The following is a 17,539-nucleotide window of genomic DNA, read 5'->3' as shown; positions in this document are numbered from 1 at the left end:
CTCTCCAACGAGGGAGAAAAGTTGCAGCTAGTTTGCAAGAGAACTTGGATAAATTTCCAAGACGAGGTAATTTAGATGACTTAAAGAGAGAAATCGAAGCGCTAAGCTCTGCGTGGATATCCTGTAATGATATCTTGATATATTCAATTTTCTTTCCATGAAATTAATTTTACCCATGTCTTGTTTCCTTTGTCAATTAATTTTGTTGTGAAAGGTCTTGATGGCTCTCTTAAGCATTTTTTCCAATGCCCTCAAAATTGATTATACCTACTGTCGCAATACTTGGTGTAGAAAAGTTTTTATAGTAGGTTTTTAGTAGCCGCCGTCAGTCTCCCAAAGACTATTATTTAGGCGCTCTCCGTTTCTAAAATCAAGTATTTGGATTGTATTGGCGTGCTGTCTTTTACGACTCGGAGAGTATTTGTGGAGGGTCTTTTTGATAGGTAATTTTGGAGTGTATTTAAAAACAGGAAGTGAAATGTGTGAAAACTGACTGTTTGGATCAAACAACTGAGCAAATTGAAGAGCTGAGAGAAGAGAGAGAGAGAGAGAGAGAGAGAGAGAGAGTGAGTGAGTGAGTAAGTAAGTGAGTGAGTGAGTGAGTGAGTGAGTGAGTAAGTGTTCTGTCCATGCCGCTTTTTGAGAGCGAAAAAATAATTGAAAGTGTTTTCACTCAGCGTGCGAAATTTTTCGATGGCGTTCGGCTTTTTTAAAGACTCTTTCAGTCAATGGTGTTTCCCTCTATAATCTATTCTCCTAATAACACGTTTGGAAGTATTTTTGACCATCTAAAGCAAATAATACAACTTTCAATTTTTAGCTATTTTGCCTTTATTTATTTTTTCGCAGTTTGTGTTCTCTGCGATTTTCAATAGCACTTAGGCAGTTGTGTTGCTGAAAACAATTGTTCTACTGTATTAATTTTGCTTTTTGTTGAAAATAATTACTATATTTAAGCAAATCGAGTCCGATTTTTGTTCTTTTTATAGCTGCGAAGTTGTAAGCTGAGCGTAGCTATATTGCGGTGCTCCTGGTTATTTTTTGTTTCGTCGTCTGACGCTCTTCTTTTGTTTTACATTTGTTCACACAGCAAAGCTGAAAAAGTCAAATTTTCAGAATGACTTCTTCCTCTCACTAACGGCATTTGCGCGCGTGACGTCATTTCTCACTCGCGTTAGCGAAAGTTATTATAGCGGAAGTTATTTGCGTGGTTAGATTTTGATCATACGCGACTTACCTCACTCAATAAAATGACTTTTGCTCTTTAAAACTTAAGTTTAATTTGAATTTGTTTAAGGTCAAAGGAACTCCTATGTGCAGTAAAGGTCCCCGATAAGAGGCTTCTGTGGAATGAATTTTAACAAGCTTTATTAATTTATTGCTGAATGTTCTTTAGCCTAGTTTTTTGAGCGGCGTCGATTTTTTTTCAAATTAGATCTGTGTCTGTTTCTATCTATTATATGGCACGCAGGTCTATTCTTTCGCAGCTATTCCGGCAATCTGCCGACTATGTTTCAGTTTTTTTGCCTATTTCCTCTTAATTTTTTCTCGCTGTAGTTTGTTTAGACCAATACTTAATTATGTACTATTCTATGCTTGTTGCTACTATGAAGTGAATCTTAAAAGCTGGACGTTAAGCTTTTAAATTGAAAATACTACAATTTTCTGAGGTTTTTGGTTCTTTCCAATTTTTAATTGTTGTTTAATAATTCTGTCAAGTTTAATAATTCTGTAAAGTTTAATAATTTTGTCAAGTTAATAGATCTTGCAGCAAATGATTTTTTTCCTGAAGATTATGCTTCAGAAACTGAATCTTTGCACTTCGTAGAGAATTTCGTAGAAAATATTATTTTTTGATTTTCCATCTTTTCCTTTCCTCTGTAATTCTCTATATAAACCGATTGTTAGATTATCCGCTTATTGGTTGCATCTTGTAGTCAACTACCTGTATTACAAGGTCTTTTGCCAAGACTTGTTTTTTGGAGGAGCAACTACGATAATTTTTATCGGATACCTTATCAGTTTTTGTCTGTTATTTTTTCCTAGTTTTTTTTAAAAAACGTGAAGTATAATTATGGAGATCCGTTCACAATTTTTTCGGCTTTTTCACGTCACTGAGAACTTAACTAAGAGTTGTGATTTAAATCATGCTAGAGTAGTGCTGCAAGTGAAAAAGCAAGTAGGTTTGAAGCGTGATTTTCAAAAATTTTGAGAGTATTGAGATGTTGGTATTGACGAAGTTTTCGGTTTGTGAAAGAATTTTTTACGTGCTGCAATTTGACCTTTTTTAAATTGCTCTCAAACAAAGCTCGTAGCAATTATTGCTAACGTTTTGGTCTTTTTGTTAATCCAATTTTTTTCCGCTAGAATGTTATTCCAAGCTTCCTTCTAGACCATTCTTTGACTTCTCAAGTGCCTTTTTCACGATTTCGTTCTTCATTTTCAGTGATCTCTATTGTTCTCTCTAAAGTAAAGCTTGTTGCTAATATATAATCGATTGCAGCATAGCAAAAAGAATAGCCTGATAGCCGAGTGGGCAACGCTTCTGTTGAGGGATTGGGAAGTCCATTGTTCTGAATCCCGGCGTGGTGAAAAATTTGTGTACCCATAAAAAATTATCTAGGCTACAGCCCCTGATTTAATTTGACCCGCCTGTCGTTCGTTAGCAATTTTTCCAACATCTGTCGGTTTTTTTTTTGACTGTTTTTTCAGTGAGAGCTCTTATTATGATACCTATTTGTTCTATTTGCACCTGTTTGAATTCGCAGGAATTTCTCAACGGGCAGCTAATTTGTTTTACGACTTGGACACTGTTTGCTGTCATAAAATATTAGTATTTGGATTTTGCGCATTTTTTTTTACTATTTCTGTAGTCTTAACATTTAGTGTTATTAATGAGAGGTATAGCGGTTGTTAATGAGTAATAAATGAACCTAATTTATGATTCAGTTCAATGGAAGTTCCTTTCCTGGCACACTTTTTGCCCTCAAGTTTTTAGTGAACTGTTGTTTTGCGAAAATTGGTTTACTTTTTTCGTCCTATGGACTCATTAGGGAATGGTCTCAGTAGTTGCTAATAGGAATTTTTTGTCGATTTGATTGTTTCAGCTCTAATCGAATGCTTTCTACGACTTTGACACAATTTGTTTTCAAGAAATGTTTTCTTATTTTTGTTTTGCTGGCAAGTTTTTTTGCTCACTTTGTTTTCTCTCAGACTCATTAATATCAGGTGTCATCTGTTGCTACTGGTTATTCATTTGATCGAACTAAAAGTTTCAGTTCATAGCGTTGGCTTACGTTGACTAATACGATGTTCGTTTTCAAAAAAAGTTTTGTGATACTTTTTATTTGTTGTCTTTATTGCAATCTTATCACTTGACATCATGAATGTCAGATTTCATTGGTTGCTAATGAGTGTTCCGTTAATCGAATTAGTTGTTTCTTTCCATAGGAGATTAGGAAGTCAACGGTTTTGATTCCGGGCGGGGTGAAAGTTTTCTCTATATAAACCGGTTGTTAGATTATCCGCCAATTGGTTGCATCTTGTAGTCAACTACCTGTATTACAAGGTCGTTTGTCAAGACTTGTTTTTTGGAGGAGCAACTACGGTAATTTTTATCGGATACCTTATCAGTTTTTGTTATTTTCTAGTTTTAAACGTTAAGTATAATTATGGAGATCTGTTCACAATTTTTTCGGCTTTTTCACGTCACAGAACTTAACTAAGAGTTGTGATTTAAATCATGCTAGAGTAGTGCTGCAAGTGAAAAAGCAAGTAGGTTTGAAGCGTGATTTTCAAAAATTTTAAGAGTTTTGAGATGTTGGTATTGACGAAGTTTTCGGTTTGTGAAAGAATTTTATACGTGCTGCAGTTTGACCGTTTTTAGATTGCTCTCAAACGAAGCTCGTAGCAATTATTTCTAACGTTTTGGTCTTTTTGTTAATCCAATTTTTTTCCGCTAGAATGTTATTCCAAGCTTCTTTCTAGACCATTCTTTGACTTCTCAAGCGCCTTTTTCACGCTTTCGTTCTTCATTTTCAGTGATCTCTATTGTTCTCTCTGAAGTAAAGCTTGTTGCTAATATATAATCGATTGCAGCATAGCAAAAAGAATAGCCTGATAGCCGAGTGGGCAACGCTTCTGTTGAGGGATTGGGAAGTCCATTGTTCTGAATCCCGGCGTGGTGAAAAATTTGTGTACCCATAAAAAATTATCTAGGCTACAGCCCCTGATTTAATTTGACCCGCCTGTCGTTCGAGAGCAATTCTTCCATCTGTCGGTTTTTGTTTTTTACTGTTTTTTCGGTGAGAGCTCTTATTATGATACCTATTTGTTCTATTTGCACCTTTTTGCATTCGCAGGAATTTCTCAACGGGTAGCTAATTTGTTTTACGACTTATTTTTTTTTGCTGGCAAGTTTTTTCGCTCGCTTTTTTTTTCTCTCAGACTCATTAATATCTGGTGTCATCTGTTGCTACTGGTTATTTATTTGATCGAACTAAAAGTTTCAGTTCATAGCGTTGGCTTACATTGACTAATACGATGTTCGTTTTCAAAAAAAGTTTTGTGATACTTTTTATTTTTTGTCTTTATTGCAATCTTCCGACATTTGTCGGTTTATTGTTAATTTTTTTTTTCAGTGAGAGCTATTATTATGATACCTATTTTTCTAATAGCACCTGATTGTAGTCGCGGTAATTTGTCATTGGTCAGCTAATTTGTTTTAGGACTTGGACACTATTCGCTGTCATGAAGTATTAGTGAGTATTTGGTTTTTGCGCGTTTTTTTTTTCTGTAACTGTAGTCCTAACTTTAAGTATCAATAATGAGAGGTATAATGGTTGCTAATGAGTAATAAATAAACTAATTGTTGCTTCAATTCACGGCTAGATCCTTTCATGATTGGCACTATTTGCGCTCAAGTTTTTAGTGAATTGTTGTTTTGCGAATGTTTGTTACCTTTTTCATCCTATAGTCATTAATATCAGGTGTCAACTATTGCTACTGTTTATTCAGTTGATCGAACTAAAAGTTTCAGTTCATAGCACTGGCTTTCTTTGACTTATAGGATGTTCTTTTTCAAAAACAGTTTTATGATTTTTATTTGTTTATGTCTTTCTTGCAATCTTATCTCTTGACATCATGAATGTCAGATTTCATTGGTTGCTAATGAGTGTTCACTTAATTAAATTAGTTGTTTCATTCCATAGAAGAGTGGGAATTTCCTGGTTTTGAATCCCGGCGTGGTGAAAAGTTTGTGCACCCATACTAAATTATCTAGGCTACAGCCCCTGACTTAAATTGCCTCGCCTTTCGTCCGAGAGCAATTCTTCCGACATTTGTCGGTTTATTGATAATTTTTTTCAGTGAGCTATTATTGTGATACCTATTATTCTAATAGCACCTGATTGTAGTCGCGGGAATTTGTCACTGGTCAGCTAATTTGTTTTAGGACTTGGACACTATTCGCTGTCATGAAGTATTAGTGAGTATTTGGTTTTTGCGCGTTTTTTTTTTCTGTAACTGTAGTCCTAACTTTAAGTATCAATAATGAGAGGTATAATGGTTGCTAATGAGTAATAAATAAACTAATTGTTGCTTCAATTCACGGCTAGATCCTTTCATGATTGGCACTATTTGCGCTCAAGTTTTTAGTGAATTGTTGTTTTGCGAATGTTTGTTACCTTTTTCATCCTATAGTCATTAATATCAGGTGTCAACTATTGCTACTGTTTATTCAGTTGATCGAACTAAAAGTTTCAGTTCATAGCACTGGCTTTCTTTGACTTATAGGATGTTCTTTTTCAAAAACAGTTTTATGATTTTTATTTGTTTATGTCTTTCTTGCAATCTTATCTCTTGACATCATGAATGTCAGATTTCATTCGTTGCTAATGAGTGTTCAGTTAATCGAATTAGTTGTTTCTTTCAATAGGAGATTAGGAAGTCAACGGTTTTGATTCCGGGCGGGGTGAAAATTTTTGCACCCATAATAAATTCTCTAGGCTACAGCCCCTGATTTAAGCTGACTCGCCTGTCGTCCGAGAGCAATTCTTCCGACGTTGGTCGGTTTTTTTCTTAGTGTTTTCTCAGTGAGCTGTTATGATACCTATTTCTTCTAATTGCACCTGTTTGTAGTTGCAGGAGTTTGTCAACGAGCGGCTAATTTGTTTAATGACTCGGACAATATTTGCTGTCGTAAAATATTAGTGACTATTTGGGTTTTGCGCAATTTTTTTTTTACTGTTTTTGTAGTCTCAACTTTTAGTATTATTAATGAGAGGTATAACTGTTGATTTTGAGTAATAAATGAACTAGTTTTTGCATCAATTCTTGGCTAGTTCCTTTGATGATTGACACTATTTGTTGCCCTGAAGTTTTTAGTGGATTGTTGTTTTGCGAACATTGGTTGTTGCTTTTTTCATTCTTGAGACTCATTAGGGAGTGTTCTCAAGAGCTGCTTATAGGAATTATTAGTGTCAGTTTGATTGTTTCAGCTCAAATCTAATGCTTACAACGACTTTGACACTATTTGTTTTCAAGGAATGTGTTTTTGCTTGCAAGTTTTTTTGCTGACGTTGTCTTCTCTCAGACTCATTAATATCAGGTGTATCTGTTGCTACTGTTTATTCGTTTGATTGAACTAAAAGTTTCAGTTCATAGCGTTGGCTTTTTTTGACTGATGCGATGTTGGTTTTCAAAAAAAATGATATTTGAAATTTATTTGTTGATGTCTTTATTGCAATCTTATCACTTGACATGAATATCAGATTTCATTGGTTGCAAATGAGTTTTCACGTAATCAAATTAGTTGTTTCTTTCCATAGGAGATTGGGAAGTCCATGGGTCTGAATCCCGGCGTGGTGAAAATTTTGTGCACCCATAAATTGTCTAGGCTACAGCCCCTAAATTAATATGCCTCGCCTGTCGTCCGAGAGCAATTCTTCCGACATTGTTCGGTTTTTATTTAGTCTTTGTTTTCAGTGAGAGCTATCATTATGATACCTATTTTTCTAGTAGCACCTGATTGTAGTTGCGGGAATTTGTCATTGGGCAGCTAATTTGTTTTAGGACTTGGACACTATTTGCTGTCATTAAATATTAGTGAGTATTTGGTTTTTGCGCGTTTTTCACTGTAACTGTAGCCTTAACTCTTAATATCAATAATGAGAGGTACAATGGTTGCCAATGAGTAATGAATGAACTAATTGTTTGTTCAATTCATAGCTAGTTCCTTTCATGATTTTCACTATTTGCTCTCATGTTTTTAATAGTGAATTGTTGTTTTGCGAATTTTGTTACCTTTTTCATCCTATAGTCATTAATATCAGGTGTCAACTATTGGTACTGTTTATTCATTTGATCGAACTAAAAGTTTCAGTTCATAGCGCTGGCTTTCTTTGACTTATAGGATGTTCTTTTTCAAAAACAGTTTTATGAATTTTTTTTTATTTGTTGTCTTTCTTGCAATCTTATCACTTGACATCATGAATATCAGATTTCATTGGTTGCTAATGAGTGTTCACTTAATTAAATTAGTTGTTTCATTCCATAGAAGAGTGGGAATTTCCTGGTTTTGAATCCCGGCGTGGTGAAAAGTTTGTGCACCCATACTAAATTATCTAGGCTACAGCCCCTGACTTAAATTGCCTCGCCTTTCGTCCGAGAGCAATTCTTCCGACATTTGTCGGTTTATTGATAATTTTTTTTCAGTGAGCTATTATTGTGATACCTATTATTCTAATAGCACCTGATTGTAGTCGCGGGAATTTGTCACTGGTCAGCTAATTTGTTTTAGGACTTGGACACTATTTGCTGTCATGAAGTATTAGTGAGTATTTGGTTTTTGCGCGTTTTTTTTCTGTAACTGTAGTCCTAACTTTAAGTATCAATAATGAGAGGTATAATGGTTGCTAATGAGTAATAAATAAACTAATTGTTGCTTCAATTCACGGCTAGATCCTTTCATGATTGGCACTATTTGCGCTCAAGTTTTTAGTGAATTGTTGTTTTGCGAATGTTTGTTACCTTTTTCATCCTATAGTCATTAATATCAGGTGTCAACTATTGCTACTGTTTATTCATTTGATCGAACTAAAAGTTTCAGTTCATAGCGCTGGCTTTATTTGACTTATGGGATGTTCTTTTTCAAAAACAGTTTTATGATTTTTATTTATGTCTTTCTTGCAATCTTATCTCTTGACATCATGAATATCAGATTTCATTGGTTGCTAATGAGTGTTCACTTAATCAAATTAGTTGTTCCATTCCATAGAAGAGTGGGAATTTCATGGTTTTGAATCCCGGCGTGGTGAAAAGTTTGTGCACCCATACTAAATTATCTAGGCTACAGCCCCTGACTTAAATTGCCTCGCCTGTCGTCCGAGAGCAATTCTTCCGACATTTGTCGGTTTATTGTTAGTTTTTTTTCAGTGAGAGCTATTATTATGATACCTATTTTTCTAATAGCACCTGATTGTAGTTGCGGGAATTTGTCATTGGTCAGCTAATTTGTTTTAGGACTGGGACACTTTTTGCTGTCATGAAATATTAGTGAGTATTTGGTTTTTGCGCGTTTTTTTTTCTGTAACTGTAGTCCTAACGTTAAGTATCAATATTGAGAGGTATAATGGTTGCTAATGAGTAATAAATCAACGAATTGTTGCTTCAATTCACGGCTAGATCCTTTCATGATTGGCACTATTTGCGCTCAAGTTTTTAGTGAATTGTTGTTTTGCGAATGTTTTACCTTTTTCATCCTATAGTCATTAATATCAGGTGTCAACTATTGCTACTGTTTATTCATTTGATCGAAATAAAAGTTTCAGTTCATAGCGCTGGCTTTCTTTGACTTATAGGATGTTCTTCTTCAAAAACAGTTTTATGAATTTTTTTTTGGTGTCTTTCTTGCAATCTTATCACTTGACATCATGAATATCAGATTTCATTGGTTGCTAATGAGTGTTCACTTAATCAAGTTAGTTGTTTCATTCCATAGAAGAGTCGGAATTTCATGGTTTTGAATCTTGGCGTGGTGAAAAGTTTGTGCACCCATACTAAATTATCTGTGCTACAGCCCCTGACTTAAATTGCCTCGCCTGTCGTCCGAGAGCAATTCTTCCGACATTTGTCGGTTTATTGTTAGTTTTTTTTCAGTGAGAGCTATTATTATGATACCTATTTTTCTAATAGCACCTGATTGTAGTTGCGGGAATTTGTCATTGGTCAGCTAATTTGTTTTAGGACTGGGACACTTTTTGCTGTCATGAAATATTAGTGAGTATTTGGTTTTTGCGCGTTTTTTTTCTGTAACTGTAGTCCTAACGTTAAGTATCAATATTGAGAGGTATAATGGTTGCTAATGAGTAATAAATCAACGAATTGTTGCTTCAATTCACGGCTAGATCCTTTCATGATTGGCACTATTTGCGCTCAAGTTTTTAGTGAATTGTTGTTTTGCGAATGTTTTACCTTTTTCATCCTATAGTCATTAATATCAGGTGTCAACTATTGCTACTGTTTATTCATTTGATCGAAATAAAAGTTTCAGTTCATAGCGCTGGCTTTCTTTGACTTATAGGATGTTCTTCTTCAAAAACAGTTTTATGAATTTTTTTTTGGTGTCTTTCTTGCAATCTTATCACTTGAGATTATGAATATCAGATTTCATTGGTTGCTAATGAGTGTTCACTTAATCAAATTAGTTGTTCCATTCCATAGAAGAGTGGGAATTTCATGGTTTTGAATCCCGGCGTGGTGAAAAGTTTGTGCACCCATACTAAATTATCTAGGCTACAGCCCCTGACTTAAATTGCCTCGCCTGTCGTCCGAGAGCAATTCTTCCGACATTTGTCGGTTTATTGTTAGTTTTTTTTCAGTGAGAGCTATTATTATGATACCTATTTTTCTAATAGCACCTGATTGTAGTTGCGGGATTTTGTCATTGGTCAGATATTTTGTTTTAGGACTTGGACACTATTTGCTGTCATGAAATGTTAGTGAGTATTTGGTTTTTGAGCGTTTTTTTTTCTGTAACTGTAATCTTCAAGTATCAATAATGAGAGGTATAGTGGTTGCTAATGAGTAATAAATGAACTAATTGTTGCTTCAGTTCACGGCTAGATCCTTTCATGATTGGCACTATTTGCGCTCAAGTTTTTAGTGAATTGTTGTTTTGCGAATGTTTGTTACTTTTTTCATCCTAGTCATTAATATTAGATGTCAACTGTTGCTACTAGTTATTTACTTGATCGAACTAAAAGTTTCAGTCCGTAGCGTTTGCTTTCTGTGACTTATACGATGTTTGTTTTCAAAAACAGTTTTATGAATTTTTTTTTATTATTTGTTGTCTTTATTGCAATCTTATTACTTGACATCATGAATATCAGATTTCTTTGGTTGCTAATGAGTGTTCACTTAATCAAATTAGTTGTTTCATTCCATAGGAGATTGGGAATTTCATGGTTTTGAATCCCGGCGTTGTGATAAGTTTGTGCAGCCATAATAAATTATCTAGGCTACAGCCCCTGAATTAAATTGCCTCGCCTGTCGTCCGAGAGGAATTCTTCCGCATTGGTCGGATTATTGTTAGTATTTTTGGAGAGGGCTTTTATTATGATACCTTTTTGTTCTAATTGCACCTGTTTGTAGTTTCGTGAATTTTTCAACGATATGCTAATTTGTTTTATGACTTGGACATTATTTGCTATCATAAAATTTTACTATTTGACTTTTGCGCGTTTTTTCTCTCTAACTGTAGTCTTAACTTTTAGTATCAATAATGAGAGGTATGATGGTTGCTAATGAGTAATAAATGAACTAATTGTTGCTTCAATTCACAGCTAGTTCCTTTCATGATTGGCACTATTTGCCCTCCAGTTCTTAGTGAATTGTTGTTTTGCAAAGGTTTGTTTTTTTTTCATCCTATAGTCATTAATATCAGGTGTCAACTGATGCTACTAGTTATTGATTTGATCGAACTAAAAGTTTCAGTCCGTAGCGTTTGCTTTCTGTGACTTATACGATGTTCGTTTTCAAGAAAAGTTTTGTAAAACTTTTTTTGTTGTCTTTATTGCAATCTTATCACTTGATATCATGAATGGCAGATTTCTTTGTTTGCTAATGAGTGTTTAGTTAATCGAATTTTTGGTTGCATTCCGTAGTTGTTGCTCCCTGACGTTTTCTATTTCAGAAGGTTTCAATGAGTTTTTGTTATTTTTCCAATTCCTTACCGAACAATTAAATTTGTCTTTCCATGTTTTGTTTCTTTTGTGGTATGTGCCTTTGTCGGAAACATCTGTTCTTTTGGGCCATGTAGTATGGCGTATTTTCACCATTTTTTTAACTTCAACTTTTAGTTTTTGGTTTCATTGACTGGTATATGGTTTGTTTTCGTTACCTCTTGGAGTTTGAATCTTGCCCTTATTTGCAATTATTTTGTCCCTATTTCAATCATTAGAACTGCTAAAAGGCGATCTTATGGTTTTTTGATATGCTGTGCTCAAGCATGTTGAGATGTAGTTCTGAATTTATTTTACTTTGAGGGCAATGGCTTTCAGGGATATTCTGATTTCTGCCACTTTTGTTAATTTTTGCCTCTTTTTTGCTTTTTCTGTCATTGATTTCCACAAAGTTGTTTTTGATTGTTCTCACTATAAGGATGTGTAGTCAGTATTTTTCTGAGAAGTTATGTTTGTTGAAGCTGAAAATACTAAAGGATTATGGGCTTTGTTGTCTGTCTTACTTCAATGTTGCTTAAATGATGTTGAATATCAGGTCATTATTTAATTCAATTCTTTGAACTGTAACTGTGGTTTTGTCATGTTTTTTTCTAAAAAAAATTACTTCACCATTCTATCACATTTTTGGTTTTACAAAAGTCACAATTTTTGCATTTGACGCGCGAGTTACCGCATTCAGTTTCAACTGAAATTTGAATTCTTTAACACTTTGAATTACGTATTATAGTTAATAAGTTCAAAGTCACAGGAGCGCGATCAAAAACGGAATATGCCAATAAAGCTGGGTAACTGAGTCATTGTGAATTAGGTTAACAAAGCGAATTCCAGAGTTTGCTGAAGCTGAATGAGTTATAACTTTAGAATCTAACTGAAGCTGCGCACAAAGTTAGAATAATTTTTTGCTTTTAGAAAAGTCGGCCAATCTCTTTCTTTTTCCTGATGTGTATGAATGGGCTCGACGGGGGATTTTTTGGGGGCAATCTGCCACTATATTGGTGTTTTGCGCCCATCTGTTGTTCTCTGCTACTTTTCCATTGACGAATCGTCGGCACGACCGAGGTGCTCTCTAATGATTCAAGTTTTAAATCTAATTTTTTGCGTTCAATCAGTGCTAATTTTGACTCCTTACTCCCCAACGTTTACTCAATGGTTCCAGTATGTGGCTAATGATTCTTCTAATTTTAGCAATGTTTTTTTTTTAAAAAATAGAAATTCTTGTTGCCTGTTTCTCATTTTTCCGTTAAATTTTTAAATAAAATTGAATTAGTATTTGTAATAGTGGTAGTAAAAGACTTGATTTTACAATTTATGGAGTTTTAACAGTGCAAAGAGAGGCCTGTACAGAAGGCAACTAATAAATTAAATTAAAAAAACATTAGTTAAAACAAATAGTGAGCTGAGATCTGCAAATAGAACAATGGCGTTTTACTGACCAAGCGCAAGGTTGATTAAAATTGTACTTAAGAGTCACGCAGTTTTTGAAAAATGTCTGTATAAGAGATTTTGAGTTGCTTGGTGGCTCAAGTAAATTGAAGACTTTATAATCATTGACTACTGTCACAATTCGATGAAAAAATTATCTCTCTGTTAGGTTTCTCTTATAGCCAGACGAAGACATATGTTGAACAGTATCGCTGCGTAAAGATCTTTGTTTCTGCCTAATCGTAAGGTAATTGTCAAACTGAATGCAGCTTGCTTCTTCCACTTCTAATTGCTAAAAATAAATTGAGATCGCGTTCAATCAAATGATATATCGGAAGGCAGTTAGCGCGCCGCAATAGCGACAAGTAGTCCGTCCTACCAAAACACAATGAAAGACATTTCGGATGAAACTTCTCCATTAACCGAATATGAGACACATCTGGACTCGTCACTTGTGATCCATACAGAAGCGTCGATAAAACGCAAGCATAATACAAGTTCAATTTGACTCTGCTTGGCAGACGGTATGGTGTATTGTGCCTCAAGTTGAAATTGTTTCTCGCCCGAGATAATTTTGTGCGTATATGCAGATCCCATTTTAAATTTGGCGATACTTCAAGTCCAAGATCAGATGTAGCGTCTACCTGTTTCTGTAAATGGCCATCTAGAGATAGTGTACCGGAGCATTCCGGACGAAAACAGATGAATGCACACTTGCTGATATTAAAATTAAATTCATTGTCAGCACACCACTTGGAAAGGAAACTGAGATCGTTCTGACCAGTTAACAAAAGCATCATAACCTGATGACCATAGTTTTGTATCATCAGCAAAACAGTAACAAGAAGAATTTTCAGGTAATGATAGCATGTCATCTATATACAAGAGGAGTAGAAGGGGACCAAGAACCCTGCCTTGGGGTACAGCACTTGTTATACAGCTTCTTGTGTATTGGGGTTACAAAAGCACATTTCCAAAATTCAGGCCACTCGCACGTTTCCGAACTGTGAGAGAATAACTGATGAACGTGAGTCACTAAAAATTCAGCACATGAACTCCAAACAAAAGGTATATCATCACAGTTCGCAAAGGATCCCGGTAGCATTTTTTTCATTTCCAAGCAAATTTTTGTTGTTTCTATAACAATGGCGGAGAGAAAAATGTCAGAGTTGCCGCAGTAGTGCTGAAGCATTGCATTACCCGTCTTCCTAAATACAGATTTAAAAAATAGATTGAATAGGTTGGCTTTTTCTTCTACGGTTTCTGCCGAACAATCTTTCCAAAAAATTTTGCTGGGGTAACTGGACCTACCGGATAACTGCTTCATTAATTTGAAGGCGTCAATCACTGTAAGATATTGAAAGGGGGACAGAAGGGCGGGCAGCTTTATCAAGTTCAATAAATTAATTGAGTTCTTTTTCCAATTTCGCGATGCAGCAAGAACTTGCATATCGCCGTCTAGCAGATTTCAATTTGTTAACATGGTTAACAGTCAAATATGAGTAGTAAAATGGCATGTTCCTCCGTTTCATGCGTTTTTGTTGAAGACATGGGCCAGGGCATAATCAAAATTTGACTTCAATTAAGAGAAAAAATTATCAACTTGTATGCCACATGCTGTACCTGATAGAATTGAGTATTCAAAGACGTTTTTATTGAAGCTGGTAACTGAATAGTCGGATGATATTGAAGCAGAAAAACTTCTCTGTGCATACTTTATGATGATGGTATTATGATCTCAGCACGAAGAATTGAGTATCGCATAGTCCCATAAATCAAAATGTGAAACGAAGAGGAACAAGAATATTTCCTCGTTTATGGGTAGAGCTGCGAATAATTTGTTCCAGAAGAAGATATTGAGATAAGTAGTCCAGGAGAAATTGTTTGTCTGAATGTATAGACTTATGAGCATCCAAGTTGACATCAGAAATTAAAGTCACCAAATATGAGCACTTGGAAATCATTAGGTTTAAAGGAAGATTTGAAAACCTCAAACTCGTCCAAAACATTTTTTAAATTTTTTTGCTCTCTGACCGCCGATTAATAAAATTTGGAATCGCTTGGAGGAAAATAAAACAGAAGAACTCCCAATGAAAAGTACTGGGAAAATAGAATACAACTGATGAAGTAGTCGAAACCTCAATACTGCTGTAGAAAGTGTCTTCAATAGCCAAAAGGAGCCCACCATGTTTTGCTTCAAAGTCACAGGAGCGCGACCGAAAATGGAATATGCTGATAAAGCAGGATAACTTATTCATAGTGAATTAGGTTACCAAAGCTAATTCGAGAGATTGCTGAAACTGAATCAAGTATAACTTTAGAATCTAACTGAAGCTGCGCACAAAGATAGGAGATTGAACGACTTTTCTAAATGCGAAAAAAATATTAACTTTGTGCGCAGCTTCAGTTAGATTCTAAAGTTATACTTGATTCAGCTTCAGCAATCTCTGGAATTAACTTTGGTAACCTAATTCACTATGAATACTTTTTCCTGATGTGTATGAATGGGCTCGACGGTGGATTTTTTGGTGGGCAATCTGCCACTATGTTGGTGTTATGCGCACATCTGTTCTCTGTTACTTTTCCATTGACGAATTGTCGGCACGACCGAGGTGCTCTCTAATGATTCAAGTTTTAGATCTAAGTTTTCGCGTTTAATCAGTGGTAATTTTGACTCTCCTGACTCCCCAACGTTTACTCAATAGTTCCAGTATGTTGCTAATGATTCTTCTGACTTAAGCACAGTTTTTTTCATAAAAATAGTGAACTTCTTGGTGTTAATGGTTTCTCCCGTTAAATTTTTAAATATTGATTTATGATTGCTAATGAAAAATAGTCGACCTCAGCCTCCAAAAACTTTTTTTCAGTCTGAAGGATTTGGATTTTTTTAGTGCGTAGTAAAATCAGACTGATTTTAATCTTCCTAGAGGTGTCAAGGGAATGAAAATGTAGGTTTGAAGTGTGTCTTTTTAAGCTACTTTATGTGTCTTTTTAAGCTACTTTACAGTGGAGTGACAATTTGATTTTTGAAATATTTGTAAGCTGTTTTTTGAAGCGATTTAATATGCGTCGGTAGGAATTCTTTTTGCATTTTCCCTTGACTTTCCTACGCATTGGTTTTAAAATCTCTCACATGCGTTCTAATTTTGCATAGTTGTATTTTTTTGAAGTCTTCGAAGGACATTTCATGGTTTTTATGACTTAGGCTCTGTTTATTTTTATAGAACATCAGTGAGTTTAAGATTTACCCATCTGCCCACTTTTGTTTTACTAATTTTTAGTTTTATTAATATTTGGTCTGATTGGCACCGTAATGTGACGTAATAGGCAATGTAATAGGTTTAATTGATTTTTGAACTACTTTTGTCACTACCAGTTTTCAAAAAACAGCTGTGCTGTTTTAATTTTTTTGTCTTTTGTTGTTTCATCAATTAGTTGTAGTAATGACAATTCTAATCGTTTGCTAATGAGACGCAATTGAATTTTATGAATTGTTTGAGTTCATTCAAACATTTATGAGCCAATTTTTCAGCTTTGCTTGTATTCAATGCGCATTTTGTTATCTTGTCACTCAGTCTCATAATGACAGGTCTCATTGGTTGTTATTGCGGCATTGGTGAATCTTGTTATTTCCTTGAGAATATAGCAGTGGTTTTTATGACTGTCGAACTATTTTCAAATTTGTATATTCTTTCTTGTACATTCTTGTGAGCTGTTTGCTTAGTTTCAAAAATAACAGTTCACCTTGATCATCTAGCGCGGTGTAAGTGGCGTAGGTTTAATGATGTCTTTTTTTAATACCCGCACAGCGATAGCTGAGGCTATTATTGGCCTTCTCTTGGTTTTTTTTTTATTTCGTCGTCATGATTTTTGTTACGACCATATGACGTCACAGCCACTTTTTGTTCATTCGTTCATGCAATTTCAACTGAATTGCATGCGTGACGTCATTTTTCGCTCTTAGTGGAGCGAGTTTTTTGTTCATTCGCGTGATTAAATTTTTGGTCACACTTGACTTACCTCACTCTCAAAAATGACTTCCTCACTTTGAAATTGACTTTTATTTACTTTAATTCAAAGAGATAAGGTCAAACTCTAAATGAAGGTTATTTGAGATCAGCTAATAGAGGCAGCAATAACTTATACAGATTTTTAATCAAAATATACCAGATCAGCCTTCAATGAAAAGACAAATTTTTTTGGTCTGTCTTTTTTACTTTTTTTTAGACCGCCGATCTACGAATCTATTGCGGCTATTTTCTGGCAATCTGCCAGCTATGTTTGCTTTTGTTGACTCTGTTACAATGTTGTCTGGTGAACTTTTGAATCGTTCCTTCATTTGTTGATGTCCCCTTTTCACCTAACTGATATGCTACTGGTTTAATTGCTTCTAAAGCAATATTTTTGTTTGAATAAAGTTTTTATTTTCAAGTTTTTTTGTTTTTCTTGTTCTGAATCCATTAATTTTCAAAATGATTCTTGCTAAATGATTTTTGCCAAATTTTGCATTTTTGTCCTTGATTTGTTTGTTTTTGATTTCCGCTTCTTTGTTGTATTGTGTACTTATTCTGAGGTCTCCTAGTGTTAATAGTTATGAAACGTGTTTTAGATTTTGGGAATTTTTTTTCGTTACGGTTTTTTCTCGTTTTTTTGTTTATTTTTGCGCATATACTCATTTGCTTGGTTGACTGTCATTATTTTTTGTTATGATGGTCAGGTCCAGGTCATTAGTTTAATCATTTTTGACTTAGAAGTCAGGACTTGTCGTGCTATGTTATTTAAATTCGCTTTACCTTTCGGTCACGTTTTCGCATTTTAATAAATCACGAATTTCTCGTTTTATTTCTTATTTACCTCAGTTTCGATTGAATAATTTT

The sequence above is a fragment of the Convolutriloba macropyga genome, chromosome 7 (genome assembly GCF_964194025.1).
Source record: "Convolutriloba macropyga chromosome 7, txConMacr16.3, whole genome shotgun sequence".
NCBI lineage: Eukaryota > Metazoa > Xenacoelomorpha > Acoela > Convolutidae > Convolutriloba > Convolutriloba macropyga.
Note: the sequence above shows the minus strand (reverse complement) of the source record.